General features: G+C 41.5%; 1 protein-coding gene across 1 annotated transcript in view; it reads left to right on the top strand.

The window, feature by feature from the left end:
* CACNA2D3 (calcium voltage-gated channel auxiliary subunit alpha2delta 3) overlaps positions 1-20,717 on the top strand; it is a 776,511-nt gene that overhangs the window by 69,732 nt on the left and 686,062 nt on the right. The window lies entirely within an intron of this gene.

Raw genomic sequence — 20,717 nt, 5'->3', positions numbered from 1 at the left:
TGACCTTGACAGGCACTGTGCTAAATGATTCACTTTTAACCCTCACAACAACCCTCTAGGAAACGGGCTATTATTATGAAACCCATTTTCAGGTGAGGGCATGAGGCTTGGAGGGATGAAATGACACTCTCTGTCATAAGGTAAGTCGGAGAGGCTGGTTCCAACCCAGGTGGTGGGACTTTGTATCCCTTGTCTTTGGCTTTGTGGCTGGGACTGTGGCTGTGGGACAAATGGGCTGCTCTGGGCCAGCATTGTGCTATCCGTAGTCACACAGGGGAGAAAGCAGCCAGGAGGGCTTTTGCACATCTCTTGCAAATTGCTTGTTGTAGCCCATGCTTTTTCCTGGGTCCAATTGTTCTGGGATTAACTACGGCATCTCTTTTGACCCTGATGGTGGCATCAGATGACGTAATGATAATAAATATTTGAACCTTAGTTTCTAGGCACTGTTGTAAGAATTTTTCAGACATTATCTAGTTTAATCTTCATAACAGCCCTATTAGACAGGTACTAAGATTAGTCCTATTTTCCATTTGGGGAAACTGAGTCACTTGCCTGTGGTCTTGGGACAGTAGGTGACCATCTGACTTGCACAGCCTGTCTCTGGAGCTCCCATCCATGACAACTGTGCTTTGTGCTCTATGGAGGAACCCCCAACCTGGAAGATTTTGTTACAGGAAGAATGTTCGTCAGGGCTGATTTAGGGTGTGTTGTTGGGAGTATCGGCTCTGTGGCCTGAGAGCCCTGAGTTCAAATTTGGGTTCCCCTACTTGCAGACCATGTGGCCATGGGCAAGTCATTGTTTTTCTGTGCCTTATTCCTTTTATGTAGGATAGGAGAAAAGTATCCATCTCACTGGGATGTTGAGAATTCAGGGTTTGCCTCATAGTCAGTTCACAATATTTGGGAGTATTAAATTCTCAATTGAGAAGCAGACAAGGGACCATCCCCCAGTTGCCAAAGCCAGAAACCCACACCACTTCTGACTCTCGCCTCCCTTCTACTTCTCCATCTTTCTGACAGTTTGTCTGGAATGTTGCTTCTGGCTGTCCTTCCTGTCCACTTGATTACCACATGGACAGGGCCCTCACCACTTAAGTCCCCTCTGAGAGGACTGCCTGGCTTCCTGCCCTGCCCCCCATTTCCATTTCACACACCAGGTTGATCTACCAGCAAAGCACATCTGATCTGGTCACTTTCGTGCTAAAAAGTCCTGAGTGGTACCCCATCATTTACAAACAGCTAGTTTGAACCTCATGGGGCACCAGAGTCATTTGGGGAAGACGCCTAATTTGTACATTCTGGGGTCCCATGCCTCAGACTTCTAGTTCAGTGGATCTGGGTTAGGCCCAGGAATCTGCTGTCTGGCTATTGTCCCAATGTAATCCTGTTGTGTGAGATCTGGGCTGAAACACTGAACTGTAAGAGTCAGTCTAGGTCCCTTTCCTTTATCTGCCTCCTCAGCCTGGCTTTTTTCTGCCTCTGTGTCTTTGCCAGGCCACCCATTCTGTCCCCTGCCTCTGCTTCCCTTTTGACCTGGTTTCTGTGTTTTAAGATTGAACTGTTAGATGGACTGACACGAAGAAACGATGGCAGAGATAATCATCATAATATCTAGTGTTCATTGAAGGCTCATCATATGCTGATGGAAGCTTTTATAAGTATTAAGCCATTTACTCCTCATAGCCCCGCGAGGTCAGTATAGTTATTGCCCCAATTTTGATTAATGTGGAAAATGAGGTCTGGCAAGGTTGAGTAACTTGGTGCGGGGCCAGTGGCCAATGAGCTGGGGAGGAGCCTAAGTCTCAGCCAGAGGTGAATGGGAGGCACCTTCTCTTGGACTTTTGTGGCTCTGGCTTGGATTGTCCCAATGTTACAGTGACTGGAGGACACTGCTGACACTCAGTGGATGGGGCTCAGGGGAGCCAGAAGTGTTTCAGTGTGTAGATCAGCCTTGTTTATGGAGAGACACTATCCCATGTCCCTCATAAGCAGCAGATGCTTTGCTGGGCTTTCCTGCAGTGAAAAAAACTGATCATAATGATTTGAGCCTAGAATCTAATCTAAACACGCAGTTTTAAAAATTTCATGGTTTTAATAAACACTGAGTTTTCCTGGAGCATGACTGCTGTAAATCATCAAGAGTTATTCAGTATTTTGGAGGAGTCACATTGCCACGGGCAATGTTAATAACCATTAAGACACAACTGTACATACCTGTATTTGTAGCTGTTGAATTTTTGGCGATTCTACATTGAGGTACAAGCATCTGACTGTTTTTTAGTGTAGTTGTGCCCAAGTGTTTGCCTACTGAAATATGTATTACTTTATTATAAACTACTTGCCTTTGATTTTCTTTCAAGTTATAGGTCAGGCATACTGATTTTTTTGATGTTATATGTTGATATTTTCTGAGTTTCATTTCAGGGTGGTAAAGGAGGTGTTGCAAAATGATTGTTTAAAAAGGAGTCTTTAGTCCTATCATATGAAGAACCACTGCTCTACAAAATCAAGCCTCTTAAGGGGTGGGAGAGCAGTGAGTTCTCAGGAGGGAAACCTAATCGATGGATCCTCACAGGAAAGTCTAAAAGAAAACTTGAGTCTGGCTGCCTTTGCTAGACCTCAGTTTGCCTCCTGCCCACACATCACAGCCCTCCTGGTTCTCTTTGAGATGTTAATTTGTTGCTAGGAAAATTATCTTGTCACTGACAAATGGAATCTGGAAGAATCAGCTCTTCTTATAAAGTGGTTCCTATGGTATTTGCAGGGCTTTGTCGGTTTGCACGTTATGAATATTTATGTTTCTGAAAAAAATTCCTCATTTAAATTGCATTTTCAGTAATTTCCCACAGAAAATAATGACATTTCCAGTCTTTACCTAGGTGAATCTCTTCAGAGATGACAGTTTTCGCACATGGACTTCAGGGGCATCAGAATTTACCCAATTCCAAACACAGAGGCAAGCCTGCTGCCCTGTGATTGCTTGCATATAAAGTAATTCGTGTGCCCGATACATTATCGACTGAAGATAAAATGCCAGAAGTGATTATGGTAAATTAGACCTTTTGTATTATTTATGAGTTCCAGAGTAAACCATGTTTCACTTTTCCCCACTCATGTTTACATAAAAGCCATTGCAGGACTTGTTAGTAAACAATTAAAAAATTTATTATACAGAGGGCCAAATTTGAAAGGCAGTTCTAGCCCAAGTTTCCTCATCTCCAGCTGTGAGCAGTTCAGGCAGAAAAGTGGATCTGTTCAAAATTTTATTGCACATGTGTCACGTGGGCCTGAGCAAAGTCCAGGAGAAGCTGAACTTGGGGATGGCAGGAAATGTCTTCACTTTGGCCTCATGTCAGCTGGTCCTGGCCATGGTTATTTGAGTATCTACGGGAAAGGATGAAGGGAAGCATGTCCTCATCCCTTCTTGGTTCCCAGGATAATATTTAATGCCTAACTCCAGTGTGGATCCACCTTCAGCATTTTCTCCTTATCAAAACTTATCAGAAGTGTGTTTTTTTTTTTTTTTCCCGGTACCATTTTCCACCCCTCTGGTCTTACATTGATCTCTCAAGGGAAGCAAGGAGGGTGAGCCCACAGATAAAACTCCTTCCTTGAGCTGTGTGTGTCGCTTTTTTGTGGCAAGTCATCAAGATAACATCTTACAGTTGTTTGGGATCTTACAGTTTCGGAACTGCTTCTGTGTGTGACTGTCTTTGATCCGCAGGCTGCTGGGAAGAGCTGTCCTACAGGTGGGTATGGGTCATGGAGGGAACGGGGCTGAACAGGAGTGGGTCACTGAGTTCATTCTTTCCATGTTCATTCCTCCATTTCTTGGCTTCAGTTCTTTGATGAGCCATGTCTACAGTTCCTCCTTTCCCATTTCCTCATTATCTCCAACCCAAAGTTAAATGTTTCTAGCCTTTGAGTGTTAGAGATGCACTTGGGAACTGCTTTCTCTTTGAGAAGAAACATCTTGGGCTTGGGCTTTGATTAGTGAAGTGATACTGTATGTATCTTTGGACACACTCACGATGAAAGTCAGAACAGCATGTGTGAAGTTCCAAGGAAAGAGATGTCAGAAGCTAAACTGATGCCTCTTTCTTATCAAACTTTTCTTTTTTTAACCTAAAAAGAGCTAAAAAGCTGGTTCTGTTCTCTACTTGTGCATAACAAAAAGGGGGCCAACCACTGTCTTTGTATTTCTTTGTGTGTCTTTATCTTTGTAATACCTGAAAAAGCCCCCATCCTAATAGGCTCCTTGTAGTTCTGCCAGTTTGACCGCAAGAGGTCTGATGCAGTGAAGCCACCATTGCCAGAAAGGCCTGACTTCTGTGTGCCGGCTCAGCTTTTCCAAGGGCATTTTAATGTGTCTTGAACCCTCTTCATGTGAACCATCTAGGGCTAGCAACCTGGTGTGAGGCGAGAGACTTCTGGCTTCCTGTGGCCCAGGTTATTTCTGTAAACCAGCTGGAAGCTGCTGGCCAGGCTCTCTCAATAGAGTATTGATGGACCAGACGCTCTGTGGGGCTCTATTTGCCAATTTATACCATTTGCTCACTTTTTATGCTTTAGTTCCAGTATGTTTGGACAATTAAATTAAACTGGCCCATTTCTAGCACATTAAATGGCTTTGTTCTCCTACCCTGGTGCTGAGCCTCATATGGAATTGTGTAAAAGGAAGACTCAGCTTGGGAGCCTAGTGGAATTCAAGGTTTCATAGCTGTCAGTTCATGTATTTGCCCACAGGCCCCGGGTGGTGATGGGCTCTTTGGGTTTGCCTGGTGGCATCATCTGCAGCCCCAGGCTTGATGAAGCCTCCCTGCAGCTGGACCCTGAATGCATAGGATTGGTTGGCTTGGGTCATTCACCAAAGCCTTTGTTCTGTAGCTGATTTTCCTGTGCTGAGTGATAGCTACTGTCGTGAGCTCCTATGTGCCTGGCTCCGTACATTTGCTATGGAAGAGAAGACTGTTAGCGTCATGAAATTTACTCCATTTAAAAAAATTTCTGGTACTGTACCTTTTCTTTTTCTCCTCTCTTCTTCCCTATTAAGCCCTTATTTCTGGTTTTCTCCTTATTTTCCTTCTTTACCTTGTCCTTGATCCCCTCCTCCTTAGGCTAAGGATTATATTCCCTATTTTGATACTACTTTTTTTTGCAAACTTTTTTTTAAATGGACATCTTTAAACATGTTCGGAACAAAGAATAATCAAATCATCCAAATTGGACAGTTACCAACACTTGGCCAAATGTGGTTTCATTTGTACTTTCACTATTCTGCTACACTGTCCCTTGGATTATTTTGAAGCAAGTCTCATGTATCGTATCATTTTATCTCTCAGTATTTCAGTGTATATCTGTAAGAGAAGGACTCTTTCTTACTCCCTCTTTTCTTTAAATGAAAGAATTGTAGAAACCCGGGAAAGGAGAGTGGTCTCAATTTCTACTTTTGCATTTCTATATTTGAATTGTTTTACTGCAAGCATATATTAATTTTGAGAGTAAATGAAGAGTCATAGAAACTCAAGACAATGACAATGTTCATTGGGTTGTACATGCCTTGAGGTATGTTCTGAGTGCTACAGGGGCAGCTCTCTGTGCACTGGGAGGTGAGGTCAAGGAGGCTTAACCAGAGGGAAATTTTGAGCTCAGCTCAAGGTTATTATGAGGTCACTGCAAGGAAGATGAAAACTATTGAAACCATGTTTGGAAGAATATTAGAGGCTTTATGTCCTGGGAGAAAGGTTTTGTTGCTTCTGGTGTTTCCAAATTGTGATAGCTCTACTCTCCCTCATAGTTATTCTCCTGAGGTATACTGATTGGCCTTGAAAACAGAACAGTGAAACTCTGCCATTACCTAGCATTCAGAGAGTGAAGAGCATGCTGGGCTATGCAGCAACCATGTTGGACAGAGCTATACCTGTTATGTATGGTGGTTTGATTGTTTCTGAAAAGAAAAGATCCATATGATAGCTGAATTAGAGCAATTAACCCTGGCTGTTGAAACAGATAACCCTGAAATTTCAGGAGCGTAACATAAAACAAATTTATTTCTTATTCTTAACAGTCTGGCAGTTCTCTTCCACAGAGTGATTTGTGGACCTGGCCTCCTCTCATCTGGAGGCTTCACTGCTCCCTGAGGACTACTAGAACCCTTGGCAGGACTCAGCCAGCCAGCCATGGGCAAACAGTGATTAGATATAGGGGAGAAGAGCATGTTTTAGGGGTCAGGTCAGACATGATGTACATCACTTCTCCTCTTCACTGGCCAGAATCTGGTTGCATGGCCACAATGTCACTGCAAGGGAGGCTGGGAAATGTCTTCTTGAGCCCCCCAGGAAGAAGAATGGGCTTAGGTGAGCTTGAAGGCAGTGTCTGCCACAAGAGCTATTGTGTGCTGACCCCTCACTGTAAGTGTGTCAACATATTAAGCCATTCTCATACACTGTGTCACAAGTCATGGGAGATGTGTTCTAAGGTCCCTATCTTCTTCACCAGAAAAATGAGGCTCAGAGACATTGCTGTTTGCCAAGATCACCCAGGCAGCAAGTGGGAGAGCTGGGCTTGCCTGTGATCTGGCACCACTGTATCCTGAGTGGTCCTCTACTTGCATTTTAAGCATTTATTTAAAAAGAAAGAGTGTCATAAACAAATATAAGACTATGTTTAAAATCTCTGTTGGATCCATTCTTATGTTTTTTTCCATACTGTGTCTGAGACTCGGAGCTATTCATTTTCTCTCCCTTGTATAAACTCACTGCTCACCTTCCTGGATGAATGGAAATTGGTATAATATTCCTGGTGCAATCTTCCAGGCCAGCAGAGAGGGGAAACTGGCATTTGTCTGCCTTACCTCTGGAATGTCAGGGACCAGGCTCTGTACACATTGCACCCTATGGGGAGTGGGCCATGGAGAATGGTCACTAGACAGTGAGGAGAGTGCTGATGGCATGAGGGAAAGTGACAAATCTCTTCTGTCTGTAACTTCATCGTGGGAGCCTTGAGGTAGAGCCTCTTGACAGAAAGCATTTCCACAAGATTGCCTTCAATTAGCTTCTCTGGGTGCATCTGTTTTCATGTCACTTATCCATTATCCAGGAAAGTGATCTACAGCCCAGCTGGCTGAATGACTGCTGAAGTGTGAATCCTGCTTCTCATGTCCCGTCAGTCAAGTCCCAGTGATTCACAGCCCCCTTTGAAGTTGGAGTAACCTGGTGTTACTGACTCAGTTTGGCAATGCATTTCCTGTAATGTTTTTATACAAAGTTTGAGAAGTGTGTTCTGGAACTTTTTAGTTCGTTGAACTTGTTTGCCAACTACCTTTCAACATCAAGCCTGCCGGGCCAGTAAGCCCACTTACTGACTTGGGAAGGCTCCTGTTGTGTAGGAGGCATTGGACTCTGAGTGGCCTCTGCCTTGGCCCTGGATAACTTGCATTCCTGCCCGGGGACCTGGGTGGCACCTCCATGTCTTCTCACCCCAACTCTCACCAGGTAGGGAGTATCTGGTTTTAGTCTCAGTGTGGCCTTGCAGGTACCAGGCCCCTGTCACTCAGCAGTGTCTCTGCTCTTAGCAATTTGGGACCCTCCAGGGAGCTTCTCACCACTTCTTTTATTTTGAACAGGTATATCCAGTTCTGGTCTTTGCAGATTTCCTTTCCTTGATTTAGAGCATCACTGTGTAGGTGGTAATGAAAAAATTTTGTTTTCTAATTATCCCAGGATTTTTGAACCAAGGGCTCACACAATTTTTAGATGATTTCAAGATATGCATTGAAATAATTGAGAACCTAGAGGATATAACAAAATAATATTGGGACATAATTTTGACTGTTAGAAAAGCCCTTTCTTTAATAAGGTCAGTTGTCCATCACACCTCACCCTTATGTCTATTTGCACCTGGTGATCTTGCTGTATACTAAAGCTCTTACTGGAGTTGTGGCTCAAGGGGTATGAGAGAACTTTTTACAGAACTTTTAGCTAATAAAAATAGAGGTCAAAAGTAATTATTCCTGTATTCATTCCATGCTGAGTGAGTCTGAAAGGAGTTCACCCATTAAATTACATTTCCAGTGTTCTGTTCCAATGTATGCTCCTTTACAACTTTATTTAAAGGAAGCATAATGTGAAAGGCTTTTAACTATTGAAGAAAGACAGGAGCCTTAGTCAGTAATGGTAGAATCTCTCATCTAATCGTCTGCTCCAAGAACAAAGATTTTTTAAAACTGGAACTCAAGCAGTCTCTTGGATTATATTAATGAAACATAACCTTAATAGCCCTCTCCAGAGGATAATCTAAAGTGTATGTTAGTTCTAAGTATCTTTGATCTTAAACTTTTTATTATTTTCCTGTGTTTTCTGTGCTCTTGCCTCTGTCACTTCATCGAATATCTAAGCAGTTAAAAAAATCAAAATTCTTGCAGAAATTAATGTTGCATGTATGTCTCTCTTACTCTGTGGAGATTTTTAATTACTGAATTTGAGGTGTATTTAGCAAGTATTTATTGAGCATCCACTATGCACCATGCACTTTTTAGTCCCTTAAGATCTATCAGTCAACAGAAGAGGGTCCATGCCTTGGTGGGGCTTATATTCTAGTTAGGGGAAGACAGACAATAAAGATAAACATAATAAATGAGAAAAACACAATGTTTGTTAGCAAATAATATGGAAAAAAAGGTAGAGAGGTAAGAAAGAGTAGGAGTACCTGGGGAATATAGGAGTGGTGGAGATAGAACTGTACTAGCCCAGAGGCAGCACCTATGGCCCAGCTTGTTAGCCCTTGATTTTCTATTATATAAAATTAGGATGTTGAGGAATGACTTCAAAGTTTTTTAACAATGAGGTAGACTTTTTCTTTATTGTCCTCTAAGCTTAACTTAACAATGTTATTTCTTAGCTAACAAGACTCTCTAGCATATTTCTTTGTGGGAAAATTAACAAATACAGTTTAAAAATCTATACATTATGCAAAAATACATATCTCATGGTATAAGAAAGCTCATATTAGTTTAAGAAAAAAATCTGTGCTTTTTATATGAAGATATGAAAAGTCAACTTGATAAGGACACTGGGCTTCTATAGTCTCAGTTTCCTCATCTGTGAGACATGGATTGGGTGTTGAAAGAGTAAATGGATGTGAAAAAACCTTGTGGAATGCAGCTTATGCGGTCCTGGAGTAAGGCAATGTTGGATTCACAGTAATTCACATCAGCCTCTGGGGGAGGATTTCATAAACCCATCAGGCTTCTGTCTCCAGAGCCTTCTACTATCTATTATTCCCATCATGTGCCCACTTCCCAGGCTTGCCTACTCCCTGAAGCATCTCCCATCCAGGTTTAAACTCATGCTTCCAACTTGTGCCAAGGCTATGAGTCAGGTGGAGGAAGGAGACAGTGAATTCCACTAATTCTTGATAGTTTGTAAATGACTGATAGACTACATTCTGAGAAAGGGGTCTGGGTACTAATGATTTAATGGAGAGACATGTCAATAGAACCAGATAGATAATGATGGAGGGATCACTGAATATTATTTAATGTTTAAAATAGGCAACATACTTGACTTAAGCATCAAAAAAGTATAAAAAAATAATACAGGAAAATGTTTTTCTCTCTCTTCTATTTCCCACATGCCCAGTTTTCCACTCTCCACCCAAACAGGTAATAACTGAAATTAGTTTATTAATCCTTCTAGATATATGTTTATGCATATAAAGTTACTCCAAATATATATTCTTGTTTCCCTCTTTTTTACATAGTGATAGCACATCATATACATTGCTGCAAGCCCTGCTTTTTTCCATTTAAAAATACACTTTGGAAGTCTTCCCACATTAGAGCACAAACTTCCTTTATTCTCTTTACAGAAGCACAGTAGGGCATTTTATGAATGGGTCATTATAATTTTAAACAGGTCTCTCTCAGAAACCTATCTTTTTGCTGTTATTCCCACATGCCATCATAAAAACCTTGCATAGGCATCATTTCATATGTGGGCACCTTTCTATGAGGATAAATCTCTAGGAGTGGAAATGTAGGGATAAAGGCCGCATGTGTTGGTAATGTTGATAGATTTTGCTAAATTAACCCTTAGAGAGGTTGCATCAATTTATACCCCTACCAGCTATGAATGATAATCCAACATTTCTCCAACAGACTTGCCAGGATGGTGTGCTAGTGAACTTCTGGATTTTTGCTCACCTGATAGATAAAAAAAATGCAGTTTTGAGAGGCAGGGATTTCCTGAATCCCCTGTGCCCCCTGGACTGCCAACTTCTCTGTTCTGCATCCTCCCAGGAGAGCAGGTTACTAGCACCTGGGAACCTCACCTTTGGATGGCACCAAATCTTCTCTGTACTACAGGTATTCCTTACCTTTCTAGGTAAACCTCAGACCCATTTATATTCTTTATAAATTGAATATTTTCCTCCTCCTGCCTAGGTATTCTTAATTGCTGTCTTAGTTGACAGCGACTCAATTCTTTAGTTTTAATTTTCTCTGTCATTAGCTTTTTTATTACAGTAGAGAATCACCTATGAATTAATGCCTAATTTATGAAAGAGAACCTGTTATTTAAAGATACTTACAGTTGCTTTCTAAAAACAATATTTAGAAGATGCAAGTGATTTCATTTTTTCCTATTTTTTTACATTTTAGGTTTTTAGGTGCTAGATTTGTTTTTAAGAAAAAGAGGCTGAAGCGCACAACAAAACAAAGGCACCATCTAAACAAGATGAATTTATTTAGCTAAGAAGTCTGCAGGGGATGCGATAAAAATCTTGACTCCATCCACCTCTGTCTTGCCAAGGCATTCCTCAGACACTTTGAGGACTTCTTTTTAAGGCTCAGGGAATGGAAAAAAGCTTCACCAGTAGTCGTGAGATAGGCTAGCTTAGGGTTAAGAGTGTCTGTTCTGTAGTCAGGTGTGGAGGAAAGGGAGCGCTCAGCCTCTGGCTCCAGGCTTCAGTTTCTTCACCTGTGAAATGGGCATGATGACAGTATCCTCTTCACTTGATACTCTACTCAGATTGATGAGATGATGCGTGATGCAGTGAGTACAGTGCCTGGGCTCAGGGGGCCCTCTAAGTCTCCTTATTATCCCTCCTTACATATTAGCTCTTGTATTTTCATGGTTCCTCACAAACAGCCTTTAACCTGTGTGCATAATAGGAACTCCCACATTGATGATCCAAGGTCAAAATGTTCACTGTCAACTGTTCCTTGTAGAACTTCTAGATCACCTTCTTCGGTGGCCGGGACAAGGGCCCAGAGCTAACAAGTTATTCTATAAATGACTCTTGGTCACTAAAACTGGGTCACATTTCCTTCCTTAGGAAAATGTTTGGTCATTTGCTTCCTGAAAACCTTATTTTTCTCCCTTTTGAAAGGTTAAGGGGATAGTTTAAATAGAAATAATAAAGCTTCTTTTCTTAAGGATCTCTCTGGCTGTATTAGTATATTTCTATTATGTTAGTGCAGCTATTGACCAGCATCGGTTTGTGCCATTAAAGGCTCACCTGCTGCCCCATCCCCTGGGGAACATCGATGATAGAGAAACAGCTGCTCCCTCAGTCTTTTTCCTGGGTCACAGTTCATTCTTCTTTAGTGGATGCCTCCATCAGAATCTACTTGTGGGAGATAACAGCACCCCCTCTCTCTTCCGTGGTCCTCACCCTGAGGATGGTTCGTTTCCTCACACTGCTCAGAGGATGGAGGCTGAATTAAGGAATTCTTTGTGACCCGCTGCTAACCCTAAGGGGGTGCTGCTGCCTTCAGGCTGCTGAATGCAGGGACTGGATGTGGAACCATCAGTCTTGATTTACACCACAAACAGAGTCAGTAGCAGATAGAGTCAAATAGCATGCAATTCTCAATTTTTCCTCTAATAATGGGGAAATATGATAATGGCAGAAGACATTAAGATAAAAGTAAAAATCGTGTCAAATGGGAAGATTTATTTATCTTGCTGTCCACTTGGATTGGAGATGGTGTATAGGGATAGAGGGCAAAAGAAATCTGAAAGCTTGGATGCCTCCAGTCTTTTTATGTATATATATATATATATATATATTTTATTGAAGTACAGTCAGTAATAATGTATCAATTTATGGTGTACAGCACAATGTCCCAGTCATGCATATACATACATATATTCATTTTCACATTCTTTTTCATTAAAGGTTATTACAAGATATTGAATATAGTTCCTTGTGCTAACAGAAGAAACTTTTTTTAAAATCTATTTTTATATATAGCAGCTAACCTTCGCAAATCTCAAACTCCCAAGTTGATCTCTTCCCACCCCCTTTTTCCGGTAACCATAAGATTGTTTGCTATGTCTGCAAGTCTGTTTCTGTTTTCTAGATGAGTTCATAGTGTCTTTTTCTTTTCTTTTTTTTTTTTTTAGATTCCACATATGAGTGATATCATATGGTATTTTTCTTTTTCTGGCTTACTTCACTTAGAATGACGATCACCATGTTCATCCATGTTCCTCCGTGTTGCATGGCGTTATTTTATTCTTTTCTATGGCTGAGTAGTATTGTATTATATAAATATACCACAGCTTCTTTACCAATCATCTGTTGATGGACATTTAGGTTTCCATGTCTTGGCTATTGTAACTAGTGCTGCTGTGAACATTGGGGTGCATGTATCTTTTCCAATTAGAGTTCTTTCTGGATATATGCTCAGGAATGGGATTGCTGGATCATATGATAAGTCTATTTTTAGTTTTTTGAGGAATTTCCATACTGTTTTCCATAATGGCTGCACCAAACTACATTCTCACCAACAGTGTAGGAGGGTTCTCTTTTCTCCACACCCTTTCCAGCATTTTTGTTCATGGACTTTTGAATGATGGCTATTCTGACTGGTGTGAGGTGATAATTCATTATAGTTTTGATTTGCATTTCTCTGATAATTAGTGATATTGAGCATTTTTTTCACGTGCCTATTGGATGCCTCCAGTCTTGAGTCCCTTTTGCTGTTGATAGAGCTCTTCCAGTGCAAGAGTCAGGTAGGCAGCTGGTCCACTATCAGATCAACTCTACCACAGTGGAGATGCTCAGAGTCTTGACATTTCAGGTGGATATACTGGGATGAAGGCATTTGCTGCGATCCCCTGGACCCTGGAGTTCAAACCTTGTTGGAATGGGGCCGTCATGATAACTCACAAAGACTCAGAGATGCCTCTGGCAAGAATACAGTCGGCATTGAATGATTCTCGTGGGGAAATTCTCTCCAGAAGGCTTTGGCTGAGTTAATCAGTTCATTAGACCCGTCGCTTACCATGCCTCAAGCACTCAGCATTAACATCTTGTCTGTTGCAAGTATTTCCAAGTGCTACTACATTAATATCATCCAGGCCTTTCACTTGATGACTAAACACACAGAGGAGCTCTAAAATTCAGCTTTATATCACAGCCACCAAGAGAGACAAGTGGGAGGCCCATCTTCCCTGGCCTCTAAGGGACAAAATCTGGAGCTGAGGGGCAGGATCTGGTCAGTGCCCAGTGGGCCACCACTAAAGGTGGGTTGGAGATGTGAATAGATTTATCTGCTGTGGCTGTCATCATTGATGAGGCAGTGCTTCCAATGCAGCTCTTACTTGAAACTAAACAAGATGCCTGTGTTAGAGCCAAAAGGTATGGTTGGCACTCCTGTTCTAAATAGCTCACAGTTCTTTGGCCATGAAGCATTCTAGGGTGTGAAGAGGCTGCCCCAGCATAGTCAGGAAGAAGTAGCTATGATGGATCCATGTCCCATGCCAGGGTTCAGAGGTGAAAAGACCAGACCAAAATGGCAGCACTCGTGTTTTTGTGTCTTGTAATATTTAAATATCAGTATTAATGCCTGTGTGAGAAGTGATCACATGGTCCTCATCATGTGATACTCAGATGTTGATACCAACAAGGCATGGGGTGCAAGACCCAGATCCTCTGTTCTGTGGCTGGAGTCTTTCCAACAAGTCTGATGTGAGCAGGACATTCTGCATTAAACACAGTGCCCTGGAAGAGAGATCCTCAGATGGGACTTCTGCCAAGCATTTGTTAGCTGAGACATGGCTGGGACCTCATCCCACCTCCTCAGGTCTCAAACACGCTATATCCTTCCTGTCTTCTCTTAGCTGAGGGCAGCTCCTCAGTACAGCCATGGAGCCCAGGGGCTCTGGGTTGATGAGGTAGCATAAGATTCTGCCCCACCTCATCTCCCTTCAAATTTTCTTCTGTCTGTCTGAACTTGACCTTTTGATTTTAGAAGTCAAGATTTACCTTGTCGTTTTTTGCTGGGTATGCCATGCCTTGCCTGGAGGACTTCCTCCTTTCCAACTGAATAAGGCTGGGGAGGGTAGGAGGTGGGCCAACACATTCTTCTACTTTTTATCAGTCACTCAGCCTTTCTCATGTGATTTCCAAACTTGGGTCCACAGCCCTGTGGTTAATAGGTGTTAAATTTATTTCCTCTGATGTCAGTTGACGAAAGAGAAAGAAGAATAATGCAGGGAGGTGTTCATACATGTACACATAGCCCATTCAAGGGTTGTGCTTTTTATTCTGAGTTTGCCCTTCTTTTTTGATTTAAAATATCCTATGAAATGATTATGGTAATAGACAGTAGGGATGTGTGTTTGGGTGTGTATATATGTGGTATTTCTTCTTTAATTTTTTCCTTTGTTAAATAAAAACTTGACAGTCTTGTGCTGGTCCCCCAAATTAGGTAGTCCTCACCTTCTCTGGGTTATGGACCCTTGTGGGAGCTATGTCCTCTGTTCTTGGGTTCCTACTTTGAGTTTTAGGAAGGTGGGGAGTGGCACAGCTTAAGAAGTCCAACACCCAGCCTTTGCAAAAGATATTTCACAACTGAGGAAGCAGAGGCTTTGAAAGATGGAATCTTTGTGTTCTGAACTAATAGGCTTTTTAATGTCAATCTTCTTGCAATTATACATTTCTTCACAGTACAGTGATTTTAAAAAGTTCATGTTTTGGAGATGTTTAAATATACCAAATATATATTTGTACTTTATATAATAAAAAACAAAAGCTAATATTTGTATAATTTTGAAAAATCCTTTAAAGTTTGCATTAATAAGTTGTTATCCAGGTATTCCCCCATGTGTAGGGGTGGGCTTGGAGCACCAAAGTGCTAGGCCTACAATTGAACTTCTGGATTAATATCAACGTTTTAAACTAATTAGGTGAGGAAAAGCATTTCAAAGAAAACATAACAGCTTCTTGCACTCCAGCTGGAAGGCAGTGCAATATAATTATTTTCTTGTTAGAAAATTTTTTAACATCAGTGATTTAACTGAGCACATTAGAAGAAAACCCAGGAAAAATTTTGTGTTTGTCAAAAACAAGCCCAGGTGAAAGACAGCAGTGTCCAGCAAGGACTTAAAATTGTCATTGGCATGAAATGGGGCAAGCATTCATTTAGCTACGGTTTTTCTAAACACCTGCCATGGGCTTTGAGAATACTGTGGAGAAAGTCCAGCAAAGCTTCCTGTTTTCCTGGAGCCTTTGTTTGGTGGAGGGAGATGGAGAATGAAGTGGAAGGAGATGAATAATTCCAGAAAGTGACAAGGCTAGGATGAAGGGAAGGTGAGCAGCCAGTGATGGTGCTGGGTAGGGTGGTGGGGAAGTCCTTTCTGAGGAGGAGGTCCCATCTGAGCTGAGGGGGAGGAGCCCACCCTGCTGAGAAGTCAGAGGGGGCTGACTGGCTGGAGGGGGTAGGGCATAGGGACAGGGTGTCCCTAGGGTCTGAGAGGAAGGTAGAGTTTATTTCTGGTGTGATGAGGAAGCAACCAGAGGAGTGTTTAGCAGGAAAGTGACTAGGAGGGCAGGTGGGGTCCCAGGGCACAGAGAACCTGGCTTCTGAGTCTCCTCAACCCCTCATTCCCACAGCCTCAGTCAGAGGCAGGATCCTTTCTCCTGGCTCTGTCTCAGCTGCCCCAGACATTGCCCTGGGGCAGGGAGGTCAGTGATGAACGCTGAAGTGGATTGAATAATGGTCATCCAAAGAGACCAAAAGCTAATCCCTGGAAAAGGGTTTTTCACGTGTGGTTAAGGATTTTAAGACGAGAAGATTACCCTGGATTATTCAGGTGGGCCCTAAATGCCATCACAAGTGTCCTTATCAAAGGGAGGTCAAGGGAGGTGCAGATACCTGGAGGAGAAGAGGAATTGAAGACAGAGCCAAGGAGCACAGAGGAATGCTGATGGCCACCAGAATCTGGAAGAGGCAAGGAATGTTTTCTTCCCAAGAGCCATCTTGATTTCAGACTCTCGGCTTCCCGAACTGCAACAGAATGCATTTCTATTGTTTTAAGCCGTTAGTTTGTGGTAATTTGCTATGGCAGACATACGAAACTGATATAGGCCCTAAGGAGAAAGGGAGGGATGAAGGGGTGTCAGGGTCTCTCATCACCACCCAACATGCTGAGGGAACAAGAGGAAAGGCTGAGGGTGGTGAGAGCTCACCCTCCCCCTTCTTTACCCTCCAGCCAAGCTCAGTTTAGAGCAGGGGTTATCCACTCTCATACGTCCAGCAGCTAGCTTGGCTGTACTTTGTGGATGAGGGTGGTGCAGTGGGGAGCTTGGCAGCCTGGACTGGCACATGCCTGGGGCAGCTGCATCTCCCCTCAACTGATATTGCCCCATGGGATGTAGGGCCAGTGAGGTCAGATGTTTTTGTTTCCCAGACAAGCCTGAAAAAAATCTGTATTAAAAAAAAAACAAACCATGAAATTTCCTGGTGTTGGAATCTGTCTCAAGTGTTTTAGTCTGCAGGTCTGATTTGACTCTAGGATGAGATGAAGGGCTCTACTTTGTAACTTCTGTCTTAGAGTTTTTATTTGTCCCAGACATTAGCATATTAACCTGCACCTTCATTTTTAAGGGTCTGTTGGGGTTTTAATCAGTATATTAGTTTCTTACTGCTGTAAAACAGATGACCACAAACCTAGTTGCTTAAAACAATACAAATCAATTATTTTACAATTCTAGAGGTCAGGGGTCCAAAATAGATTTTATAGGTCTAAAATCAAGGTGTTTGCAGAGCTGTGTTCCTACTAGAGGCTCTAGGGGAGAATTTGTTCTTTGCTTTTTCTATCTTTCAGAGACTCTCTTGGGTTCAGGGCTCCCTTTCATGGCACACTCTTCCCTCTGCTTCTATCATTGTATCTCCTTTTCTGACTGATACCTCCCCCTCTCCCTTATAAGGACCCTATGACTATCAGATAATCTTAGGTAATCTCTCCATCTCAAGATCCTTAACTTAATCACATCTTTAAAGACTCTTTTTTCCATGTAAGGCAATGCGTTCATGAGATCTGGGGATTAGGACTTGGGCATCTTTGAGAGGCTATAACAACCCTTCCATAGTCAGTCAGTAACAGTATTTACCTGTAGGTCTCCTTGCCCTGCATTTAAGAAAACCTGGCTTCCTTGTCTCTCACCCATTCTACTTTGTGCTGGAGCTGACTGATACTAGCTCTCAAGAGCCAATATCTCTTCCCAGTTTAAAGTTCAGTGACTTCACCTTGATAGCTTGAAATTGGCCAGGGTAGAGTTTATGTGACTATACCGTGGAAGTCAGCAACTGCTACAATTCAGGGCTTCCTCCCCGTCCTCCCCCCATTCTTTTCACCTATTCCATTTGGTCTGATACTCCTATTTTCTGGGACACCCTCTATTCTGTGGATTGTCATTTTACATTTGGGGCAATGGATGTGGGTGAATAGGAAGAATTATGGAGATCTTGGTACGGGGACCATTATTGACACCTGTTTGAACTTTATAGGTTTGGGTAATAAACATGCACCCTTTTGATTTTCCTTCTTTTGAAGGAACTGGGGGATTTCTGGCATTACAATCCTCTTTTTATTGCACAAGGGAAATAAGTAATTGCTAGCTTTAAACAAATGACCCCCTCCCTCCATAAGCACTTTGGGCTTATTTCCTGTGAATTCCACTGTTTGGGGGCCACATGTATCCCTCCCAATGTTTTGACTTTTGATGGATGGGTGCAGTCCCACTGAAAGCTTGGTGATAACGCTCCTTAGTTATTCCCAGATCCTGGTAGAGGAGCACATCTTGAAGCATTCTGACAAGGTGGTGGCAATTAATTAAAGATTCTGCTTAATGAAACTATCTTTCTTTACTAACTGAAAGATTCTCGTAGAGTAAATATTCTAACAAAACCTCAAGCCTGTTTTTGTACTTGGCATTTTGTCATGCTAACTGTGTCTTTTGAATCTCTGATATTGTGTTTGCTATTCTCTTTTCTAATGGAATTTCAAGCAGCTTTTTGATCAAGAACTTCCATACAAGGGGCTATCTAAAATATTAAAAAATTACACTGTTCCCCTTTGATGTCCATATTTAGTTAATTGTTTTTTGGTGACTGCTATGAGTATTTCCACCAATTGTTTTCAGTCAGTCTGCTCTGATAAGAATAGTATTTTCATTGCACAGATTGCAAGTATGTTTGGGACATAATTGCTCTTATCAGCTAGGTTTTCAGTAAGGTAATGCTCATTATTTAAGCATGTGCTTATTGTCTAATATCCCATTTATAGAGGAAGTTTTAAAATAAATTTTTTAAAAATGAAGATTGACTAAAATGTTGGTAAATTTATAAAAGCTTCAATACTCATGTAGCGTAAAAGAATGGTTGATACTAGCTTAGAAAATCAAGCCGTTCTTAGATGTGACAACTGGTTCCAAAAGGGCTCTTTCACTGGTTTGAGTCAATCCCATACATGCATTATTGAGGCTGTAGTTCTGCATGGGGGCAAAGCCAAGCCGAATGATTCAGCTATTGCCTAGGACTCTTTTGGTCATCTCTCCTAGTCCCTTTCACCAATATTGAGAGAAATTGTTTTTCTGAACAAGTGAAGCTTGGATAAAGTGGAACTGACTTGCATGCTTTTGGTCCAACTTTGTTCCAGGAACTCTTTGGCTGCTCTTTTATTTCAGTTTAAAATTTCTGTGATCAGAGAGTGTCATTCGAACTTTGCCAAGATCCAGTTTCTACCCCATAGCTCAAGACACTAGAGACAGTCAAATAATAGACTTTCAGAACTTCCATGGTGCAAAGAGACTTGGTTTATTCTCCTGGTTTTATAGATTAGAAAACTGAAACTTGTTCAAAGGTCTATGTTTGAGCCTTAATTGATCTCCAGTTTGGTTTCCTTAGGAGAATGAGGTAGCAGAAACCTGAATTTAAAACCTAGCTTGGCCCCTTAACTGGGTGTGATCTTATGGAGAGATCTGACCTCTTTGAGTTTTGATTTCATAACCTGTACAATGGGAATAACATTTGCCTTGCACTGAGAACTAGACTTAATGTATATAAATCACCTAGCCTTGGATACCACTGAGTGTTATTAAAAAAATCGAACTATTATTTGTTGACTCTGGCCATCCTTGGTGGGAACATGGACCCTGTCTTTGAGAAGATGGCCACAGTCTAGTAGTGATCTCTTTAGCAAGTTCATAGGGATTCTAGTCTTTTATTTCAAATCCTTTTATATCACACATGGAGTTCATACCTTGAAGTCAGAACCCTGAGAACAAGGACCTGTGACCTATTTTACCTGCAACTTTATTCTGCCCCCCCCCATTATTGCTCTCAGCAGGTCCCTACCAGTCTTTTTTAAGGTGTTCACTGTGATGAGCAGATAATACCCTCACAGTCTGAATTGAGAGTTGACAGAATCACTGATTCACAGATGAAGACTTGATTCTGTCTTGTTGGGGGGGGCTTCTGTTCCACGAGGGATGATTCTGTTTTATGATCTTTGTAAGACCTCAAGGGCTAGTGATTTCTATTCAGATTAGAAAGTTGGTGATAATTTAAGGGAAATTTGAAGCTTTATGGAGTTTGTTAGATTCATTTCTGCTTTTTTTCTTTCGTATGCTCCTTTTTGTTCATATGGCATTTACCCAGTTATAAAAATGCCTATTTTCTGCCTGAGTATCAGTTGCCTTGGCAAGCTTTTAATATAATGCACCAAATTTACTGTTCTGGGATCCATTTTATTATATCTTATTCAGAGCACTCATTTCAAGAGAGAGGCAAATTTTAATCTTTTGGATGGCTGTGGATTACCTTGCTTCTCTTGTCATCTTGTTGCAATTTCTTGTCATCTGTTCTTTGCCACTTCATCTTATGACACTTTTAAATAGCAAAGCATCAATCATAGCAAGGTATTATACAAGTTGGAAACTTTGTGAAAGGTAAGTTTAATTTTAAGACAAAGAGTTAAAAATAAATAAGTAAAATCAGGCTTACAGTGTTGACTGTAAGAAGTTTTAATAGTTTGTTTGCCCTATGGTTTAAAGTGTTTTCAACTTACTAGTGTTTGTAGTTTTGAGTCCTAAAAATAGACATGAATTTAAAAGGTAATGTAGTTTTACTGTAGGAAAAACATGCCAGATTTCATTTTTTCTCTATTCTTGTCAGTGGAGTATTTTCTGGCCTCTTTGGGCACCCCCAAAAAGAAAGATCCAAGAGTTTATAAAATTCTCCCTTCTAACTTCTATGGACTGAATTATGTGTTCTTCCAAATTCATATGTCAGAGCCCTAACCCCTAATTTGATAGGTCTGTGGGAGATAATTAGATTTAGATGAGATCACGAGGGTAGAGTCCTCATGATGGGATTAGTGCCCTATGAAAAGAGACCTGAGAGCAGTCTCATTCTCTTTCTT

The sequence above is a fragment of the Camelus dromedarius genome, chromosome 17 (assembly GCF_036321535.1).
Source record: "Camelus dromedarius isolate mCamDro1 chromosome 17, mCamDro1.pat, whole genome shotgun sequence".
NCBI lineage: Eukaryota > Metazoa > Chordata > Mammalia > Artiodactyla > Camelidae > Camelus > Camelus dromedarius.
Note: the sequence above shows the minus strand (reverse complement) of the source record. Positions and strands in the feature narration are given on the sequence as shown.